The following is a 10,238-nucleotide window of genomic DNA, read 5'->3' as shown; positions in this document are numbered from 1 at the left end:
TTTGTATTTTCTGTCTTTTTGTTGAGGGTCTCACTGAGGGCCTCCACTCTTTTCTCAAGTCCTGTGAGTATCTTTATCACCATATTTAAAATTCTCGATCAAGCATATTGCTTATCTCCGTTTTATGCAGCTCTTTTGCTGTGATTTTGTCCTATTCTTTTACTGGGGACATATTCACCTGTCTCCCCATTTTGTCTAACTCTCTCTGTGTGTTTCTATGTGTTAGAAAACTCAGCTATGTCTCCTGATCTTGAAAGTAGTGGCCTCATGAAGAAGAGATCCTGTGGTGCTCTGCAGTGCAATGTCCCCTGTTTACCAGAACCCGATGCTTCAGGGGACTGTCTCCATTGCATGTTGTGTGTACCCTACTGTTGCTGGCTGAACTACATTTGCCTTCAGTCCAGTCATCTGAAATGGCTCTCTTTGCCTGTTGTGGGCAGTGTTTGCTCCCTGTATTGTTAATGAGCCAGTCTGAGACTGCCTTGGGGTTGAGTTGTCAGACCAGGCCTTTTCCAGAGATGCAGTCTCACTGAACTTCAGGGTTCTCTCGTTGTACCGTTCCCTGACAGGCTTTCATTGGTGGGCAGGACCTGTGGTCAGACCAGATGTCTGCCACAAGCCCACTTCTGCGGCCACAGTAAAACTGGTGTGTGTGGCTATCTTCCCTTCGCCTCATGACAGGAGTCACTTTGAAGTAATGCTGGCCACTGTCAGGGCTGTTGCACAATGCCATGCTTTTGGCACAGCTTTGGATGGACTTCTGCTGGGGGCGGGGGATGGAGCAGAACTGCAGGAGAATGCAGAGGGGGCAGGCACTTTTAGCAAACCCCATGGAGAGCGTTCATTTTGTTTCTCACATGTGTGGGGTTATCTAGGCTAGGGATGGGGTGAGAAATCGTGCCTGCCAACTCTTTTGTTCTTGGAGAAATGCTCTACAGATCCCTGCCACTCCAGCACACATTCTGAGTTTAGTAAATAAAGCTCCTTCTTATGTACTGCAGGTGTTTTTCAAACTGCTCTTTCTACGCTGTATCTCAGTGGGGCTATTTGTTATGCTGGCTCCTTAAGGATGAGCACTCATTTTCCTATTACTCTCTGGCTCTCCCAGAGCTGAGCCTGCGGATTTTTAAAGTTCCAGGTGTTGAGCCCCACTGATTGTAAAAACTTATGAAGTTAGGCCCCTGTAGTTTTCAAAGGCAAATGTTATGGGGATTTGTCTTCCCAGTGCTGGTCCCCTATGCTGGAGGTGACTGGTATGGGGTCTGCTCCTCCCCTTTCTCTGTGCCTGCGGTGTCCTTCCCTCCTGCAGACAGTCTTGCGGGTCAGTTTGTTTCCCAACCGTGTCTCTGCTCTTTCTACCATTTTCAATATGACCTCTACTTTACAATCAGCTATGGAAAGTCTTTTCTGCCAGGCTTTGGGTCCTTTTCTGGGTTATTTATACTGCTGTGGGTGTTATGTAGGTATATCTGTGGGTCACAGTGAACTTAGGATCCTCTGCCATTTTCTCCAGAACTGGTATTTCTATTTTTAATTTCTTGACAACCTCCATACTGTTTTCCGTAGTGTCTGTGCCAGTTTACAACCACCCCCACAAAACAGTACCCAAGTGTTTTCTTTTTCCCAAATCCTTCACAGAATTGTCTTTTGTCTTTTTGATGATGGCCATCCTAACAGGTGTGAGGTGGTATTTCGCTGTAGTTTTGATTTGCAATTCTCTGATAACTAGTGGTATTAGCACATTTTCATGTACCTGTTGGTCATTCTTCTTTGGAAAATTGTCTATTCGGCTCATTTACACATTTTAATTGGATTATTTTTTGTTTTGTTTGTTGCTCTTGAGTGCATGGATTCCTTATTTTGGATATTAAATGCTTATCCAGTACATGGTTTGCAAATATTGCCTCCCATTCCATAGGTTGTCTGTTCTTTTCTTTTGGTTGTTTGTTTCTTTTGCTGCACAGAAGCTTTTAAGTTTGAGGTAGTCCTACTTGTGTAGTTTTTATTTTGTTGCCTTCGCTTTGGGTATCCAAACACCACTGCCAAGATCCACGTCTTAGAACTTTTTGTATTTTCTTTCAGGAATTTCATGGTTTTAGGTCTTAGATTTAGGTCTTTAATCTATTTTTATGAGCATGTAAGATAGGAGTCTAGTTTCTTTCTTTTACACGTGAATGTTCCATTTTCCCAGCACCACTTATTGAAGACACGGACTTTTCTCTGTTGAATATTTTAGGCTCCTTTGTCAAATATTAGTTGCCTGTATATTCTTGAGTTTATTTGTGGGCTTTCAATTCTGTTTCATTGATCTCTTGGTCTGTTTTTATGCCAGTACCACATAGTTTTGAGCACTATAGTTTTTTACTTCAACTTAAAATCAGAAAGTGTGATGCCTTCTGCTTTGTTCTTCTTTCACAGAATTACTTTGGTTATTTGGAGTCTTTGGCAGTTTAATATAAATTTTGTAATTATTTTCCTACTTCTGTAAACAAATGTCATTAGCACCTTGATACAGATTCAAAGGGACACATGCACCCCAATGTTGTTTATAGCAGCATTATCAACAATAGCCAAGAAACAAACAGATGAACATATGGGGAAAAATGAGAGACAAACCCTAAAACAGACTCTTAACTATAGAGAAAAACTAAGAGTTGCTGGAGGGGAGGTTGGTAGGGGGATGGGCTAAATAGGTGATGGGTATTAATGAGGGCACTTGTGATGAGCACTGAGTGTTACATGTAAGTGATGAATCACTAAATAATACTCCTGAAACTAATATTATGCTATAGGCTAACTAACAAATTTAAATAGAAACTTGAAGAAAAAAATCAATTCTTTATATGGGTATTTGGTTGTATTGACATTTTAACAGTATTCTTCTAAGATATGAATGTAAGATACTTTTCCATTTTTTGGTGTGTTCTTTGATTTATTTCATCAATATCTTGTAGTTTTCCAAGAGAAGAATTTTAACCTCCTTGCTAAGTTTATTCCTTTGTATTTGTTTTTGATGCTATTAGCAGTGGGATCATTTTATTTATTTCTTTTTTCAGATAACTTGTCATTAGTATATAGAAAAACTGATTCTATAGGTTAATTTTGTGTCTTACAGCTTTACTGAATTCATTGATTAGATTTGGTTGTTGTTGTTGGTGGTGGTGGTGTTTGTGTGTGCATTCTTTAGTATTTTCTCTATATAAAATCATGTTATCTTCAAATAGAGAAATTTTTTCTTCCCAGTTATGTATTTTATGCCTCTTTCTTGTTTGGCTGTTCTGGCGTGGGCTTCTATTATGTAGCATAAGACTAGTATGAGTGGGCACCTTTGTCTTGTTTTTGATCTTAAAGGAAAAGCTTTCAATATTTCACTGCTAAGTATAATGGTAGCTGTGGACTTATCCTACATGGCTTTCATGATGTTGAAATATGTTTCTCCTATAATTTATTAAGATTTTTTTTATCATGAATGTATGGTGAATTTTACCATGTGACTTTCTGTGTCTATTGAGATGAACATGATATTTTTCTTTAATCCTATTAATTTGCTGTATTACATTGATTGATTTGCAGATGTTGCACCATTTTGCATTCAAAGTATAAATCCCACTTGGTCATGGTGACTCATCCTTTGGATGTGGTACTGAAGTCAGTTTGTTAGTATTTTGTTGAGAACTTTGGCATCTATATTTTCCAGAGTTATTGGTCTATAGCTTCTTTTCTGGTAGTGTCCTTATGTGACTTTGGTATCAAGATAATGCTGGCCTCATAAAATGAGTTTAGAGATGTTCCGTGCTCTACAATTTTTTGAAAATATTTGGGAAGAACTGGCATTAATTCTTAAGTGTTTGGTAAAATTCAGCAGTGAAACATCTGGTCCGGGCTTTTCTGTGTTGTGAGAATTTTGATTACTGCTTCAGTCTCATTACTAATAACTATTCAGATTTTCTATTTATTCCTGATTCCATTTTGGTGAGTTCTATGTTTCTCAGAATTTTTCCATTTCTTCTAGATTGTCCAGTTTGTTGGCATATAGTTGTTCATAGCATTCTCTCATGATTCTTTATATTTCAGTAGTATCGGTTTTAATGTCCCCTTTTTTATTTATAATTTTGTTGATTTGGGTCCTCTCTTTTTTCTTTGGTTAGTCTAGGTAAAAGTTTGTCACTTTTGTTTACTTTTGCAAAAAACACTCTTAATTTTGGTTAATCATTACTATTGTTTTCCTGTTATCTATTTCATTTATTTCTGCTCTATATTATTTTCTTTCTTCTATCTTTGGTCTCTGTTATTTTTACTGCATTAAGGTGTAGAGATAGGTTGCATTTGTTTTGTTTTGTTTTGTTTTTTGTTTTATTTTTTTGGTGCAGGGAGGAGGTGTCTTTCTAAGGTAGGCATTTATTGCTATGAACCTCTCTCCTAAAACCATTTTTGCTGGATACCGTAAGTTTTGTTATGTTGTGTTTCCATTTTCACTGATCTCAAGATACTTTATTTCTCCTTTAATTTCCTTTCTGATCCATTGGTTGTTCAGGTGAGTGTTGTTGAATTTATGTGTATTCATAAATTATTCAGTTTTCTTGTTATTGATTTCCAGCTTCATACTACTGTGGCCAGAGAAGATACATGGCATTATTTCACTCTTTTCAAATTATCCAAGACTGCTTTTGTGGCCACACACATGGGCTCTTTTAGAAAAAGTTCTATGTGCACTTGAGAAAAATGTACATCTTGCTCTTGTTGAATAGAGTATTCTGTATCTGCCTGTTAGTCCATTTGGTCTAATTGTTGTTTAAATCTTCTGCTTTCTTATTGATTCTCTGTCTGGATGATCTATCCATTGTTGAGAGTGAGGTATTAAAGTCCTCAACTACTATTGCTGTTTATGACTCCTTTGTTTTTATTAGCTTTTGTTTTGTGTATTTAGATGCTTATATCTTGGCCACATAAATATTTTTATTTTTTATCATTTTTAATATTTTTATTTTATTTTATTTTATTTTATATTTTTTACACATAAATTTTTTAAAAAACCTAATGTTTATTTTTGAGAGAGACAGAGCATGAGTGAGGGAGGGGCAGAGACAGAAGAAGACACAGAATCTGAATCTGAATCTGAGCTGTCAGCACAGAGCCAGACGCAGGGCTTGAACTCAGGAACTGTGAGATCATGATCTGAACCAAAGTCAGACGCTCAGTCAACTGAGCCACCCAAGTGCCCCTACATATAAATATTTTTAATTGTCATATCATCTTGGTGGATTTGCCCCTTTATCATCTTGTGACCTTCTTTGTCTTTTTACACCCTTTTTAAAGTCTGTTTTGTCTTATATAAGCATCGTTACCTGCTTTGTTTTTCTTGTTACCATTTGCTTGAAATGTCTTTTTCCATCCCTTTACTCTCAGTGTATGTGTGTCTTTAAAGCTAAAGTCTCATGTGAGCAGCATATTGTTGGATTTCTTAAATCCTTTTAGCCATTCCATATATTTTGTTGGAGAGTTTAATCCATTTACATTTTAAATAATTGTTGATAAGTAAGGAATTTATTATTGCCATTTGTTCATTGTTTTCTGGTTATTTTGTTCTTTGCTACCTTTTTGTGTATTTTGATGTGTTGTGGTATCAGCATACTTTGAATCCCTTATCATGTTCTTTTGGGTAATTATTATAGGGTTTTTTTTCCTAGTTGGTTATCATTAGGCTTACTAAAATATCTTAAACCTCTAACACCCTATTTCAAACTATTAACTTCTGTAGAATTTCTATGCTTTATAATTTAACTCTCTTCCCACTCACATTTTAGGTTAGTGATGTTTAAATGTATATAATTTTATATCGTGTAACTAATTACAGATTATTATAGCTATGGTTATTTTTTACTACATTTGCTTTTTAATTTCTAAACGAGAGCTGTAAGTCAATTATGCACCAGTCACATGATACTACAGAACCTAATTTTGATTATATATTTAACATTATCAGTGATTTTTATGCTACCTTCTTAGGTCTCTATGATAGTGATTAGCTCGATCAAGCTTTCAGAAATTTACCTATTTTATCAGTGTTTTCGAAGACTCATCTTTTGATTAATTGATTGTTTTGTTTATTTTTATTCTGTTAATTTCTGATGTCAACTGTATTATTCTATTTACTTTATTCAATTCACTGTATTGTTTTTCCCAAATTTTCTTTGAGGGGTATTTAGCTAACTCTTAGTTATCTTTCTATTTACTAACATAAGCAATTAGGCCTATATATTTCCCTCTAAATATTGCTTTAACTGTAGCCTAGGAGATTTTTCTTCAGTTCTAAATGTTATCTCATTTCCATTATGGTTTCTTTTGATGTATCCATTGCTTATAAGTGTGTTTCAAACTTACAAATACAGTCAGTGGACTTTGTTATGCTATTGATTTTATAAATTGTTTTTAGTTCAGAAATATGGCTTGTATGAAAGCAATAATTTTTCTTTCCATGATTGAAACTCTGAGCCAAATAGTCTAGTTTCTTTGTCAAACAGTGAATTTTAGTTTTATTTGGAAGGTCTCACCTCTAATACTACTCACTTTACACAGCCCCAAACCCTCATTCTCTGACCCCATTTGCCTTTGAAAGCCAAGTGCCCTAGTTCCCAAGAGCCCACTCTCTCTGTTTCCAGGTAGCAGGATTTGGCCCTAAGGTCCTAGTCAATTCTTGATTTCTGGCTCCTTCTTGACTTTTTACCCATTAGGGATTTCCTTTATTATTATGAGTTCTGTGATACATTTAAAAAGAAGTTTGTAATTTTTTCAGTATTTCTTGTATGTTCCAGCAGAAAGTGTTTTTAGGTTATTAAGTCTACTTATTCTATTTCTTCCCCAATATTTTTGGAAGTCAAAAACTTGACCATTATCTGTGTCTTTTCATTATCCCTAAATAAAATCTATCCCCCTCAATATGATTTCCCCTAACTAAGGGAAGGGTAAGAAAGCAATGGAAAGAAGAGCCCACAAATCAGTGTTTATAAATTTTTTTTCTACTGTATCTGCAATTAAGTCACCACTTGTTACATGAAATAAAATACCAAACTATTAATGGCTTTAAGCATAAATAGAGATGGAGAAATAAACTTGCTATTTATTTTTACAGTGATATCTTACACAATAGAGAATGGCATTCTATGAGTATAGAATGATATTATAAAATAGAGGTATTTTATGGCATGGCAGATTTTTATACATGTGGTTTAATTTTTATGCTTTGGATCTCATTTTAGTTCTTTGCAATAAGCACCTTTGTTTTCCTTTCCTTCCCAAAGATTAGTGTGGAATGTTGAATTCACCCTCACTGGCCCAGTTGTCATCATATCCGGGAGCCCGAGATATCACTGCATTTCCTATAAGGAGCAGAAATGAAAGTTTTCAAACTTTGGATTTCAACGAGCCATTCCTCCCCAAGGTCCTGATCTAGTCCTTCTGAGGCGGGTTCAGAAATCAGCACTCCCAGTGATCCTGGGCCAGGAGGTTCCAGACAGTGCTCTGAGAAACTCTGCCAATGTCTTAAACTCAAGTATCTCATCAATCTGTCCTGATTTTTAATTTCCTGATGATTAGTGCAAACAAGCTTGTGTGTTGCTAGAACAGGAGTAAGGAAAATGATAGTTTACGTTGTCATAGTGATTGGTGATTTATAAAGACCTTTCATACCTGTATCCCCAATCCTTGTGGGAATCCTTGTATTTGTGTGAGATGTGCAGTGCAGCAACTACCCCAACTGTACACTTAAGAATCCTAGGAGTCAAAGAAGTGAAGTCATCCTAACTGGTTCTATCAAGTGGTAGGTAAAGACTAGAACCAAGTTCTACCAACAGGTTCCATGGTGTTCCATGGCTTCTCTCTGGTCCAATGAACTCTGTGCCTGATGACTTAATCCAGGTGAGAGCTTGGGTCCCCTGGTGAATCATCCTAAGTTGAGGGAGAATGACCAAGTGGGCTTTTCCGCTCTCATCTACTCCATCAATATTTGATCCACCCTGCCGAGTTGCTTAGCCTCCTACATCATCCATCACAATGTGCCACCAAACACCCTTCTTTTAAAGACTTGAAAAGTTTACTTAGTTGTCAGTTCTCCTTGGATTCAGACCCAGATTCAGTAAACATTTAATTACCTACTATATGCCACACGCTGAACGCATTAGTCAAGGGTCTCCAGATGAACAGAACCAACAGGAGTTATTTATTGTAAAGAGTTGGCTCGTGTGACTCTAAAGGCTAAGAATTCTCAAGATCTACAGTTAGCAGGCTATAGGGCCAGGAGAGCTGGTGATGTGGGTTCCAGTCTGAAAGCTGGCAGGCTCAAGATCAAAGTGAAGAGATACTATTTCAGTTTGAGTCCAAAGGCAGAAAACAATGGATGTAAGGTCAAGGCAGTTGGGAAGGAGTTCCCCTCTACTCAAGGAGGTTCAGCCTTTTAGTCTCTCCAGACCTTCAACTGATTGGATAAGTAGGCGGACAGTAGGCTTTACTCAGTCCATGGATTCAAATATTAATCTCATTCAGAAACATCCTCACAGACACACCCAGAATAATATTTGACCAAATATCCAGGTACCAGCTGATCTGGGCCCTTGAACACATCAGCATCACACTGGGCTAGGGCATTTCACGTTATCTTTGCCCTTTCAAGGAGTGAATTCTTAAAGTGTGGCACATCCATGCCTTGGAATGCTGCTCAACAATAAAAATGAAAGTTTTTCTGGAATTGTTCCCGGAGAATTATGCTGAGTGATAAAAGCCAATGTCAAAAGGTTACATACTGTACAATTCCATTTACATAAAAATCTTGAAATAACCCAATTATAAAAATGGAAAACAGATTAGTGGTTGCCAGGAGTTGAGGAAGTGGAGGAAGCTGGTAGGGAAGCAGGTGTGGTTTTAAAGGGCAATGTCAGCGATCACTGAGATGGGAACGTTAACTGCCTTCACTGCGTAGGGGATACACAAACCTCACAGGTGATGAAATTGCATAAAACTAATAGAAAAACACACATCCCAAGTATATGGATGCCCCGACAAGTTAAATGAGAATCCCTGCGATGCTGTCTGAAGTTTGTAGATTTTTAATCTCCTCGGGTGATTCTAATGTTACATCAGAGATAAAAGTCATTGACCTAGGCATTTTTCAAAGAAGTGACTTGATAAGAAATTTACAACGTAATTGCAATACACTGCTAGAAACAGTTCAGTTTAAAAAGACATTAAAATCCCCATGTTGTTAATTCCTGTTTAGATGTAAATGGTATGTAAATCTATAATGGGCCTCCAAGGATTCCAAATCCTTCCTACTCAAACAGCTTCCAGGACGTCATCTGGGAACTTTTTGAAGATGCAGAATTTCTGGCCCCATCCCAGATCTACTGAATCAGAATTTACCTTTTATCAATATCCCCAGATGATTCAAATTCATATTAAAGTTTGAGAAGCACTCCTGTAAATCCTTAAATGCATCCACTCAGAATTTTGTCATACACTTTTCAAATACCATTGTCAGAGGACATCATTGTAAATAACTAATTTATTGTAATAATAATTTCTATGAGGAAATTAAATCTCTTAAGCCCCTAAGTGTCATTCTAAAAACACAAGATATTGGTAACATTTAATATAACATTTTTGGAAAATGTTCTATCCAAAAATGTGGCAGTGTGTATACCAAATAATGGGAGTGCCTTTCGTAACACAAAGAAGCTTTGACTGCATCATATGAAATCTCATTTGTGATTTCTGCTGTGTTGTGTTTGACTTTATCTTTTATGTATAGACAATTTGGGTTTGAGTTGTCTTGGATGCAAAGGGAGAAAACATTGTGAGTAAGGAGTCCTGATGTTTTATTTTCATAGAATTACTGCTCACTAGTTGAGTGGCTTTGTTTCTTTGTTCACAAAGGACTGGCCTAGGCGGGGCCATCTCATTAAGTGCTTATAGAGGCATAGGGGAGATCATCCCTGTGGGGATGAAGGACAGGGTCCTTGGGTGAGGATCTGTAACCTTCCCACTTCCCCTCCCAATTTTTAATCAGAGAAGTTTAATCAGTGACCTGTTTTACCTATCACAACTTTCATGCAACCTCACATGAATAAAGAGTTGTGCTATTTTAAAAAGGCTGAAAAACATTGCTAGTTAGGGTTTCTCGGAAATACTTTGATTTCAAGTGTAAGGACCACGAGATGACGAGGTCAACATACACAGCGTTTAGAATA

Source organism: Neofelis nebulosa, chromosome 3, assembly GCF_028018385.1.
Source record: "Neofelis nebulosa isolate mNeoNeb1 chromosome 3, mNeoNeb1.pri, whole genome shotgun sequence".
NCBI lineage: Eukaryota > Metazoa > Chordata > Mammalia > Carnivora > Felidae > Neofelis > Neofelis nebulosa.
This window is presented reverse-complemented; position numbering follows the sequence as displayed.